This window comes from Sus scrofa, chromosome 4, assembly GCF_000003025.6.
Source record: "Sus scrofa isolate TJ Tabasco breed Duroc chromosome 4, Sscrofa11.1, whole genome shotgun sequence".
In the NCBI taxonomy this organism is placed as follows: domain Eukaryota; kingdom Metazoa; phylum Chordata; class Mammalia; order Artiodactyla; family Suidae; genus Sus; species Sus scrofa.
The window spans coordinates 18,946,222-18,958,920 of record NC_010446.5 but is presented as its reverse complement, the minus strand read 5'-3'; positions in this window follow the sequence as shown (position 1 = coordinate 18,958,920).

Genomic DNA, 12,699 nt, shown 5'->3' with positions numbered 1-12,699 from the left:
TGCTGGATCCTTAACCCACTGAGTGAGGCCAGGGATTGAACCCACATCTTCAAGGATACTCGTTGGGTTCTTAACCTGCTGAGCCACAGTGGGTGCTTCTCTTTTTGAACTTCTCATTCAAATATAGAGGGCTTGCTTGTGGACCCTTCCAGACTGAGGCACTCAATTGCCCAGCTGCTGGAGTGCTGATGGCCAGTTGCTCTCAGCTGAGCCCTCTCCACTGTGGGCTCTCTGCACAGGGCACTGCCTTGCATTCTTCACAACAGCCAAGGTAGGAAAGAACCTCAGTGTTGGTCAAAAGGGGAATGGATCAAGAAGATGCGGTACATATGTATGATCCAGCAATCCTACTTCTGGGCACAGATCCACACAAGACTATAGTTCAAAAAGATCCATGCACCCCTGTGTTGATAGCAGCACTATTTACAAGACATGGAAACAACCTAAATGTCTATTAACAGATGAATGGATAAGGAAGCTGTGGTACATATATACAATGGAATATTACTTAGACATTAAAAAGAATGACATAATGCCATTTGCAGCAATATGAATAGGCCTAGAGATTATCATACTAAGTGAAGTCAGAAAGACAAATACCATAATGGTGTCACTTATGTGTGGAACCTCAAATAAGACGCAAATGAACATATCTACAAAACAGAAACAGACTCACAGATGTAGAGAACAGACTTGTGGTTGTCAAGGGAGATGGTGGAGGAAGGAATGATTGGGAGTTTGGGATTAGCATATGTAAACTATTATATGTAGGATGGATAAACACCAAGGTCCTACTGTACAGCACAGGGAACTAGAGTCAACATCCTGTAATGAACCATAATGGAGAAGAATATGAAAACTGGAGTTCCCGTCATGGCGCAGCAGAAACGGATCTGACCAGGATCCATGAGGACGTAGGTTTGATCCCTGGCCTCGAACAGTGGGTTAAGGATCCGGCGTTGCCAGGAGCTCTGGTGTAGTTCAAAGATGCGGCTCAGATCTGGCATTGCTGTGGCTGTGGTGTAGGCCAGTGGCAGCAGCTCCAATTCAGTACTTAGCCTGGGAACGTCCATATGTCGCAGGTGTGGCCCTACAAAGAGAGAAAAAAAAAAAAATGTGAGAACTGGAGTTCCGTCTTGGCTCAGTGGTTAACAAATCGGACTAGGAACCATGAGGTGGTGGGTTCGATCCCTGGCCTTGCTCAGTGGGTTAAGGATCTGGTGTTGCCGTGACCTGTGGCGTAGGTTATAGATGTGGCTCAGAACTGGTGTTGCTGTGGCTGTGGTGTAGGCTGACAGCTGCAGCTCTGATTAAACCCCTAGCCTGGGAATCTTCATATGCTGCAGGTGCAGCCCTAAAAAAGATAAAAAAGACAAAAAAAAAAAGTAAAAACTGAATCACTTTGCTGTATAGAAATAAATACAAAATTGTAAATCAACTACACTTCAATAAAATTAAAAAATGACAATAATCATCAAAGAACTAAAAAAAAGGATATGGTACATATACAATGGAATATCATTCAGCTTTAAAAAAGAAATAAATCTTACCATTTGTGACAAGATAGATGAAACTGAAGGGCATTATGCCAAGTGAAAGAAGCCAGACAAAGACAAATACTGGGAGTTCCCATTGTGGCTCGGTGGAAACAAACCTGACTAGTATCCATGAGGATGTGGGTTTGATCCCTGACTCCACTCAGTGGGTTAAGGATCTGGCATTGCTGTAAGCTGTGGTGTAGGTTGTAGATGTGGCTCAGAACTGGTGTTGCTTCGGCTGTAGTGTAGGCTGGCAGGTACAAGTCCAATTCCATCCCTGGCCTGGGAAATTTCATATGCCACACTGCAGCCCTAAAAAAAAAAAAAAGAAAAAACCTCTATGATACCACTTATTTATGGAATCTAAAAAAAAAAAAAAAAAAAAGTTGAATGTATAGAAACAGAGATTAGAAAAGTGGTTACCAGGGGTTGGGAAGGGAGGAAATAAGAGACTAGTAATATATCACAAACTTGCAGTTACAAGATGAATAAGATCTGACAGTCTGGGGAGTTCCCATAGTGGTGCAGTGGAAATGAATCCGACCAGGGACCACGAGGTTGCGGGATCAATCCCTGGCCTCAATCAGTGGGTTAAGGATCAGGCATTGTTGTGAACTGTGATGTAGGTCGCAGTCGAGGCTCGGATCCTGCGTTGCTGTGGCTGGGGCGCAGGCCAGCAGCTGTAGCTCCAACTGGACCCCTAGCCTGGGAGCCTCCATATGCTGAGAATGCAGCCCTAAAAAGCAAAAAGCAAAAAAAAAAAAAAAAGATCTGACAATCTAATGTATAACCTGGTGGCTATTATAATTTATAACACTGTATTGTATAATTGAAATTTCTAAGAAAGCAAAATTTAAATGTTCTTACCTAAGGAAAAATTTTAAAACAGGGAGAGAAAAGAGATACCTCTTTCATCCAAGGTCATGACCCTTCTTTGGAGACAGTCCGTATCTTTTAAAGAAAGGACCAACTTACTGAACAGAAAGTGCATGAAGACTTGAAGAGACACTTCTCAATAGAGAATTTGTGGTTAATTTGAGTGCATAAAGGTGTGACTCTCACCTTCTCATTTAGGATGTCTCTGAAGGACCATCCTAAATCCAGATTTCCCTGTGGGATTGGCAGAGTTCAGCTTTCTCTCTTCAATACCTAGCCTTCACCTGGTCTCTCTTCAATACCTAGCCTTGCTCAGTGGGTCAAGGTCTCTCTTTTCAGTCATACCTCGTTTCTCACAGATATTGTTGCCGAGAGCTTCCCCCCCCAGTACACTTTTTGCGTATGAATCTCCATCTTGGCGTTTGCCTCCAGATAACCTGACCCCTGATAACCTTTATCACAGATACCAACAAGTGCATCGGCCATAACGGTACTACTTGACGCATTTTTACAAAATGAGCACACCTGTATAACCAGCCCCCAAATCAAGTGACACCCCACAGGCTCTCTTCTCATCACTAATGGTCACCACTAGTGCACTTCTAATAGCAGAGATATGTTTTTTTCTGTTTGGGGGCTTTATTGAAATGGTGTCATGTAGGGTATATTCATTTTGTGTCAGGCTTCTTTCATTCAACATTTTGTGAGGTTCTTGCATGTTGTCGTTATGAGGTTGCACAAAATTCGCTCCCATTGCTATATGGTATTCCACTCTGAGAAAATAACGCCGTTTATTTTTCTACCCTGTGGTTGATGGGCATTGGGCATTTGGCTAGTGCCAATTTGAGGCAGATATGAACAGCACTGCAAAGAACATTCCAGAGTATGTCTTCAGAGGGGCATGAGCCCTCATTGCTGCAGGGAATTTAAAATACGTAGTTTGGGTATATACCACCAGTTTTCCAAAGTGGCCATACCAAGTTATACAGCCATGTGTCAACCAAGAACATTAAGACAAAGCCTTGGTGTTTTTCATCCTTAGCCATTGTGTGGTGAGTATATTTATTGTGAGTTCTTTGTTTGTTGTTCTCTTTTTAGGGCCGCACTAGCAGCATACGGAAGTTCCCTGGCTAGGGTTCGAATCAGAGCTGCAACTGCCGGCCTACACCACAGACAGAGCCACAGCAATACAGGATATGAGCCACATCTGTGACCTACAGTGAAGCTCACAGCAATGCCAGATCCTTAACCCACTAAGCAAGGCTAGGTATTGAACCTGCATCCTCATGGAGACTAGTTGGGTTCTTAACCCACTGAGCCACAGCAGGAACTCCTGTTTTTTGTTTGTTTGCTGGTTTGTTTTATGACTGCACCTGTGGCATGTGGGATTCCCTGGGCCTGGAGTTGAATCTGAGCCACAGCTGTTACCTTTGCCAAAGCTGTGGCAATGCTGGATCTTTTAACCTACCGTGCTGGGCCAGGAATCGAACTTCCAACCCACAGCCACCAGATCTGCATAGTCAGATTCTTAACCCACTGTGCCACAGCAGGAACTCCTAAGTATATTGTGATTTTAATTTGCATTTCTCCGGAGGCCAATGAAGCTGAACACATTTCCCTATGTTTCTTGGCCATTTGGAGATTTTCTCCCTTGAGAATGTTCAAGGCTTTGCCCATTTTCTGTTGGGTTATCAAGACAATTCTTTCTTTACCGTTGGCTATTGGGAGACCCTACAGAGACCATCTTGAGGTAAAGAATAATGGTATTTTGTCCAAGGACAGAGCATGCAGGAGGGTATATAGGAAATGGCAAACACGGGCTTCAAAATTGCTGGAGAAGGGACGTAGAAATGAAATTCATCCACAGCAGCAAAGTCATAGACTCATGTGGGGAAACGTACATTGAGGTGGGGTCCAGGAAGCCGTGGACACAGATGGGGTCCAGCTGTTGGATGCCAGAAAGCCAAAGTGGTGGCTTTGGGTGGGTGCCTGCAAGAATCACAGGAATCCACTCAACTGATAAGATGCTGCATCCTGGAGAAATGTCATTCACGATTGCGAGAATAGTTGGAAAAGGCTGTGGTCCCTGGGTGGCAACCAAAGAGGTTAGAATGAAACAGGATGGTTATCGTTAGTCTTGTATATAAAGGCAGAGTCACAAGATCATTAAGTAGATAGCATGGCTTTAGAGCAGAAGAGGGGGTGCAGGCTTTTTCCAGGTTCACTCAACCACCACATGTGAGAAATAACAAGGGCAGCTTGACCGAGAACACAAAATGACATTATCCAGGCAACTCTGTTCCTGGGGAGCAGCCCACAACCTCAAACAGCAGGAGGGGGCCAGAGTCAGATGGACTGGGACTTTGCATCCTCTTTCTGCCTGTCTGCAAAATCAGCCCTCCCCACACCCCTGCTCCAGGGTCAGACCAGTCCTTACTGGCCCCTGGGAGTTTTGAAGCTACTCTGGATCCTGCTTTTCTATCAGTTTGACCTGAAGGGGTGCCTCATGCTGATTACTGGGGCCTAGTGACTGATCATAAAATCCAGGACCCTGTTTTGCCCTTTTCTATCTAAGGACTTGTGCTCTTGCGAAGATCTTACTATTTTGTTAAGAATAGACTCTCAGGGAGTTCCCGTCATGGCTCAGTGATTAAGGAATCCGCCAAGGAAGCATGAGGTTGCGGGTTTGATCCCTTGCCTCGCTCAGTGGGTTAAGGATCTGGCATTGCCATGAGCTGTGGTGTAGGTTGCAGATGCAGCTCGGATCTGGTGTTGCTGGGGCTCTGGTGTAGGCCGGTGACTACAGCTCTGATTAGACGCTGAGCCTGGGAACCTCCATGCGCTGCGGGTGTGGGCTTACAGAAAGGCAAAAAAAAAAAAAAAAGAATATACTCTCAGGAGTTCCCATTGTGACTCGGTGGAAACAAATCTGACTAGTGTCCATAAGGACGAAGGTTCAATCCCTGGCCTCGCTCAGTGAGTTAAGGATTTGGCATTGCCATAAGCTGTGGTGTAGGTCACAGATGTGGCTTGGATCTGGTGTTGCTGTGGCTGTGGATCTGGCATTTCTATGGCTGTGGTGTAGGCTGGCATCTGCAGTTCCAATTGGACCCCTAGCCTGAGAACCTCCATATGCAGCAGGTGCAGCCCTAAAAAGACAAAAAAATAAAAAGAATAGACTCTCTTGGAGTTCCCATTGTGGCTCAGTGGGTTAAGAACTCAACCTGATGTCCATGATGATGTGGGTTTGATCCCTGACCTTGCTCAGTGGTTAAGGATCCACGTTGCCACAAGCTGTGGCACAAGATGTGGCTTGGATCCCGTGTTGCTGTGGTTATGGCTGTGGCCAGCAGCTGCAGCTCTGATTTCACCCCTGGATGGGGAGCTTCCAAATGCCACAGGTGCTGCCATAAAAAGAAAAAAAAAAGTCTCTCTTGAGGGAATCTTTATTTTAAAATCAGGGCAAAGATGGAAAACAAGATATTTTCCACAAACCTAGTCTGCCCTATCAATCCTCCAGGAACCTTGTGCCTATAAGTTAGTAGATAAGGACTGCAGGGGAAAAAAATGACTTTCCTTTATTGATTCAGTGACACTTTCCTTGTGTATCCGCTCTGTGCTGGGTGCTACGCACCCCTGAAACCCAGCAGGACCCAAGACAGACACAGGGAGTTCATGAGACATTTATTCCACTAGGTCATGTAGACACTAAGTACATAAGATCAGTCAAGGCTAAGGACAGGGAAACTCAGGTTCCTTTCTCTCAAAGTGGTTAACCCTCTTTTAAGTTTTTGTTCATGGGGATAATTTATTGCAAAATGCTAAGAACAGTTTCTACAACAGTGGTTCTCGACTGGGACTAATCGTGGCCCTGGGGGACATTTGGTGATGTCTGGGAACGTATTTGGAGCATCTAGTGGGGAGCATCCTGGGTGCTGCGAAACGCCCCACAGAGCCCTGAACCTCCCCTCCCCCGCCCAACAAAGAATCATCTGACTCCAAATTTTAACAGTGCTGCAATTGAGAAATCTTGTTCTGCACTAAACCCTGGCTCCTTCCAAGCCCAGGAATAATAGCTTTTTTGTTGTTGTTGGTCCAAAGCAGTTTGGGAGAGGGGTGCTTTATATTTACCACCGATAACTTACTAGCACTTCCTAAGGGACAAGCATTGCGCTAAGACCTTTCTCTTTATTAACTCAGTTACTCACTAGGAAAATATGACATATGTACTATTAGTCTCATTTTACAAATAAAGAAACAGAAGGTCAAAGGGATTAAATAACACCGCTTAGGTCATATAGCTCATAAGTGGCAGAGCCAGCATTTGAAACCAGATTTGATGAAGCCTAGGCCTTTAACCAACTTACTCACCAGTTCTTGGGGTAATTTCATTACTTGCATTTTCATGAGGTTTTGTAGATTTCAAAGCACTTTCGCAGGATCCTCCCTGACCTGGAGCAGGGTTTTGTGGTAAAGTACTGGCTTGATGTCTAATATGTATTTGAATCCTAGTCCTTGCTTACTTGGTGACCTCCGATAAATGACTTGACCCATTTTGGCCTCTGAATTCTCATTTCTAACATGAGAGCATTGAACTAGAGGATTTCTCAGGGCTCTTCCAAATTGAATCTTTTTACTGATGGATGATAGAAGGTAAAACTGCAATCTGTATCACTGGCTATCCAACTTCTTGATCATACAGTACAATAAGAGAGTCCTTTTGCATTATGACTCAGCACATACACACACACACACAAACACACAATCGAAATATAAGTTTTACAGAGCATACCGAAAGGATCAGATCTACCAGGCTGCACTGCAGTAACACGCAGTCCCTAAATCTCAAAGCACCAAAGATTTTTTTCTGGCTCACGTGGTGTGCCACCATGAGGTGGCTGTGGATATTGCTCCACTTTGTCCTTCCAGGACTCAGGCTGATGGAGCAGCCTCCAGCTCAAAGGTCACCAGTCTTAATGACAGAGGGAAAGGGACCCTGGGGAATCCCACGCTGGTGCTTAAAACTTCCACTCATACTAGGAAGCACCACTTCTGGTTAAATTTCTTTGGCCAAATCACTTGGCCAACCTAACTTCAAGTGGGTGTGGAAATGCAACTCCACCATGTGCCTGGGGAAGAACCAAAAATATCTAGTGCACAAGCACAAATGACTCCTGCAAAATATGCATTGTGATTAATTTTATGTATCAGCTTAGCTGGGTCAGCATGGTGCCCAGATATTTGGTCAAACATTATTCTGGATGTTTTAGGGTGAAACTTACACTTAAATCAATGGAACTTGAATAAAGCAGATTGCCCTCCATTGTACGGGTGGGCCTCATCCAATCAGTCGATGGTCTGAATAGCACAAAAGACCGACCATCCCCTGAGCAAGAAGGAATTCGGCCAGCAGACAGTCTTTGCACTTGAAATGTAATAGCGACTCTTTATGGGTCCCCAGCTTGCAGGCTAGCCCTGCAGATTTTGGACTTTCTAGCCTCCTTAATCAAGTGAGCTAATTCCTTTAACTATTTATCTTTATATACATATCCTATTGGTTCTTTTACTCTGAAGAACCCTGACGGATACACGCGCCCATACCGTGTAAGATGAATGCTGATGTTTGTTTGCATGTTGTTTGTTTGCATATTGTTTGCATAATTGTTTGCTTTTTCAATTTAATTGCCTTCTGTCCTACCCTATTATATTCTGTTTTTTTTATTTTAAAATGCTACAAAATCCAATACATTGATCGCAAACTATGGCTTTTAATTATAAACTTCAAAAAGACTGGCTTATATCCGATTGGAAGTGAAACACTTGAGAGCTAATCCTCCTTTTAGCCAGTTAGAGATGACTGGTTTTACACGAGAAATGGCATAGGTGTCCATGTTTCCGCTTAAAGAGAAAACAAAACAAAGTGGAAATTTATGTTAACACAATTAACCAGACTCTCCTCTCACCACAGGAAGCAAATTCTAATCACGTTCATTGATACAGCAGGAGCAGATTATTGATTTGGCAGAACAGGTGTACATTCCCAGTGACTGAACTGAGCAGATGTCCAGAGTCAAGTTGCAGTATTTAGCAAAGAAAGAAAAGCCACCCCTAGGATAATGGATGTTATGGACTGCATTGTTAGGAAACCCTCGGAACCTCAGACATCATAAAACAACAACAGAGTTTACAAGGAACAGACTGAACCCACACGCTAGAATGAGAATTATTTACACTTTACTATACAATTAACATTCTATAATTATATGGCTCAAACTCCAGCTACTATGTAATGGCATTCTGCCAGAGAATACCAATTTCTCCTCTCCAAGGAACCACTGAAAATCATTAGTTTGTCTAAGCAAGTCTGTCCCAACGAATTCTATTGTTGTTTCATAAAGCCCAGAGTTAAACCTTGTAGAAATGATCATAAATAGATCTATAAAATGAACAGGGCTTACCTACTTAAAATAGATATAATCAGATACAAAAGAGGTAAAACCACATTTTTTTTTAATAGCTGCACCTGCCGCCTATGGATGTTCCCAGGCCCAGGATGGAATCTGAGCCACAGCTGCGACCTACACTGGATTGTTGAACCCACTGCACTAGGCTGGGGATCAAAACATACCTCTGCAGCAACGTGAGCTGCTGCAGTCCGGTTCTTAACCCATGGCACCAGTAACCTACAGCGGGAACGCTAGTAAAATTACATTTTATGGGGCCAATGCATAAAAGCCATGCTGGTTACTACTGCACACTGTAGGTGACACATTCACACAAATCTGAGCAACGAGGTCCCTCAGAGTTGTGCAACATGGTGGCCCTGACAGAGAAAGTCTCTCTTAGAGAATGCGCCCTTGTAGGGCTTTTCCCTCTGGCTCTACTAAGTAACCAAAGTTCTTAGTGCTTAGTGATAGACTAAAAAGTATTCCTTGATGCAATTTCCATATGAAGGAAACGAGGTTTTGTGATGCTGTGGCAGGGGACACCACCAAAGTGTTACTGTTAATAACAGACAAAGCCATTATGGTAATTTATTTATTTTATTTATTTTTTTATTTTTTGGTCTTTTTTTTTGCCTTTTCTAGGGTCACTCCCACGGCATATGGAGATTCCCAGGCTAGGGGTCTAATCAGCCTACATCAGAGCCACAGCAACGCGGGATCCAAGCCGCATCTGCAACCTACACCACAGCTCACAGCAATGACGGATCCTTAACCCACTGAGCAAGGGCAGGGATCGAACCCACAACCTCAGGCTTCCTAGTCAGATTCATTAAGCACTGCGCCACGACAGGAACTCCCATTATGGTAATTTAGACCAGTGCTCTCTGCCTGTTCTTCTGTCTGCTTCTAAGATAGTTCATTCCTTCTGGTTGAAGAGCAAAAACAGAAACAGAAAACAAACCGAAAAAAACCAACAAAACAAGAACCACATGACAATCTTTGAGACGACGTAGGCAGTATTATTTTTAAACTGGGAAAAATGGCTGAAACCGTTGCATAAAGATAGAAAAAAAATGTCTCAATTCTCTGTGAATATAACAGCTCAGTTTCAAGGAAGCTGACCTGACTTATGATACACCTGAGCACAGATAACACTGCAAGTTCCTCCTCTACCTGATAAAACGTGAAGACAAGAAATGGGGTGCTAAAATCTAGAAGCTTCTCCCACCCAGCCAGTAACTTGGGGTTGCGGATGTGCTCACGGCTTCCCAATGAATCAGAAGGTTTCTGAAGCTTCGATCTGCCTGATGTTTTGCTGTTTATTTAGGACAAGACCAAGCCAAGAGTCACATCATTTAAAACACAGGAAAAGAAGCAGGCAACCCGTCTCACCTATTAAAAAGGTGAAACACATTGAAAATATTAACAGAACCTCCTCCTTTCTGCTGCATCCAGCCCTGCAAACTGGGTGGAGTGGTAGATGAGCGCTGTAAAGAGAGAGGAAGGGCAGGTCTGGGAGCTGGTGGATTTCGGTGGCGTGTGGATTCTGTGTCTGCGAGCGAAGATGCACCGCGGTCTTTCCACACTGACAAGCCACAATCGCCATCAATTCAGGTGGGTCCCGGTCCACTGAGACTTTCTGTGTACTGAAGAGAGGCTCACCCCAAATGCCTGGCTAACAGGTAGGTGGGTGATGGAAATGCACCCAGAGACACTGCCTAAGACAAGAGTAAGCAGTGGGACTTGTGTAGAAGGTCCGCTGCTCCTGAAGCCTCTGACTCACATCATTGGTTGTTTTAAAACAACAGAGAACAAAGGCACGGCCATCCCAAAACAAAACCCTCTGCAGGCCCCATGCTGCCCTTGACCCGAAACTTGATAATCCCTGATTGAAGGGGTCAGAAGCTGGCTGAGCAGCGCCTCTGCATCTTCTGAAGGGCACAGATTCGTCATTCAATGTTCTTTTCACTTGCCATCTCAACCTGGCTCATAAGAACAGCCTTGCTTATGGAGTTCCCGTCGTGGCTCAGTGGTTAGCGAATCCGACTAGGAACGTGAGATTCCGGGTTTGATCCCTGGCCTTCCTTAGTGGGTTAAGGATCTGGCATTGCCATGAGTTGTGGTGTAGGTTGCAGACCCGCCTCGGATCCCGTGTTGCTGTGGCTCTGGTGTAGGCCGGCGGCTACAGCTCCGATTCAGCCCCTAGCCTGGGAACCTCCATATGCCGCGGGAGCGGCCCAAGAAATAGCAACAACAACAACAACAAAAAGACAAAAGACAAAAAAAAAAATAAAATAAAAAATATATATACATTCAAGATGATTTGATATTGACTGGTACTATCTGGGTGTGGAAATGTATAGATTTCCAGAGTTATTTAAACTTTATCTCTTGGAGCAAGCTAAAGCCCTTATTCCGATCATAATCACAGATAACATTTTTTATCCTCCTATGAGTCAGACACTTTATACTTTACATGGATTATCTCGCAGCTTCATTTAAGGCCTGCAACCAACCTCTGAGGTGGGTATTGTTGTTAATGTCATTTCACAGATAAGAATATCCAGCTCAGAGAGGTTCTGCAACTTTTCCAATGCCACAGGGTAAGTGGCAGAGATGGCATTTAAACCTAGGGTGTGCGGCCAAGTTACCATCCGTAGATCTTACTACCTACCTACCTAATTAATGAACATTAAGTCTCTTGTCCTCCACAGACTCCACCAATTCTCCAGGCCAGTGGAGGGAGACAGAGTGGAGAAGCGTCTTGGACCTGCCGCCATCTCTACTCCCACTGCCTGGCAGAAAGAGGTTCATGAGGGGTGTTCCTTGCAGGCCCTTGTACCCTATCTCTCCTTGGAGCGTCATTACCTCTATTGAAGTTCCTCAGAACAATGGCGAGAGTCTAGGAGTCAGGACCTAGCTGCGTACTTACTGCCAGTTGGAGCATGTGAGGGCATGTCCGGGTTATGCATGTCCAGGTTGATGAGAATCCAATTAGCATGAAAGCCTGATGCATCTTAGGTGAGTGAATTAGGACTTGACGGCTCTTCCCAGCGGCTAAGACTTCTCCAACTGGGGAGACCAACAGTCTCCTTTGGACCGCCCAGGTAACATGCCAGACACGGAAGGCATGCCCCCAAAGAATGAAAATGTTTTGGGGTGCAGAAGCTTGGGAAAATGTTTGGGGTACACCTGCTGGGAATTAACAGAAAGAGAAGATTTTTTTAGTCAGTGCTGGTCAAGTTGTTTCTGCTTTGGTACCACAGGGAATTCCTATCAGGTCCCTGAGAAATAGGGACATAAAAAGATTATTAATGAATCAAATAGCAAAGGAGAGCTAGGCTGATATGCAACCATAGGAAAGGGACAGAGCAATGCTGTCTTGCTTGTGATGTTTGGCCCAAGTGGGAGAACATTTCAGTACCTTCAGCCTTTAACAGGCTATAGCTGTTGTGATTTATAATCTGCTGTCTCTTGGCTTGGCCAGGGCCTGGGTTTCTCCTTGGCTCTCTTAGTCTCATTTGGCTCTGTCTGGTCCTACAGATCACCTGAGTTTCTGCTCCATCTCCCACTTAGGCCCCTTGACTGTTTGGCTCTACCTTGAGGGCACCTCATCCTTTGCCACAGCAGGTGTATGACAGGGCTGCAGGTTCCAAGTTCTCCTGGAGCTTCGGGAACTCTTGGACCCTGGGACAGAGAGCTGCCTGGAGAAATTCGAAGTCAAGTCCTCCCTCTATTAACTGTAAGGACCACCAGCTTGCCAAGACGTGGCTGTCCCTTTTCAGAGTCTTAACTGAGAAGGAAGGTAGAAATCTCCCTTCTTCTTGGCTTTCTTCTCC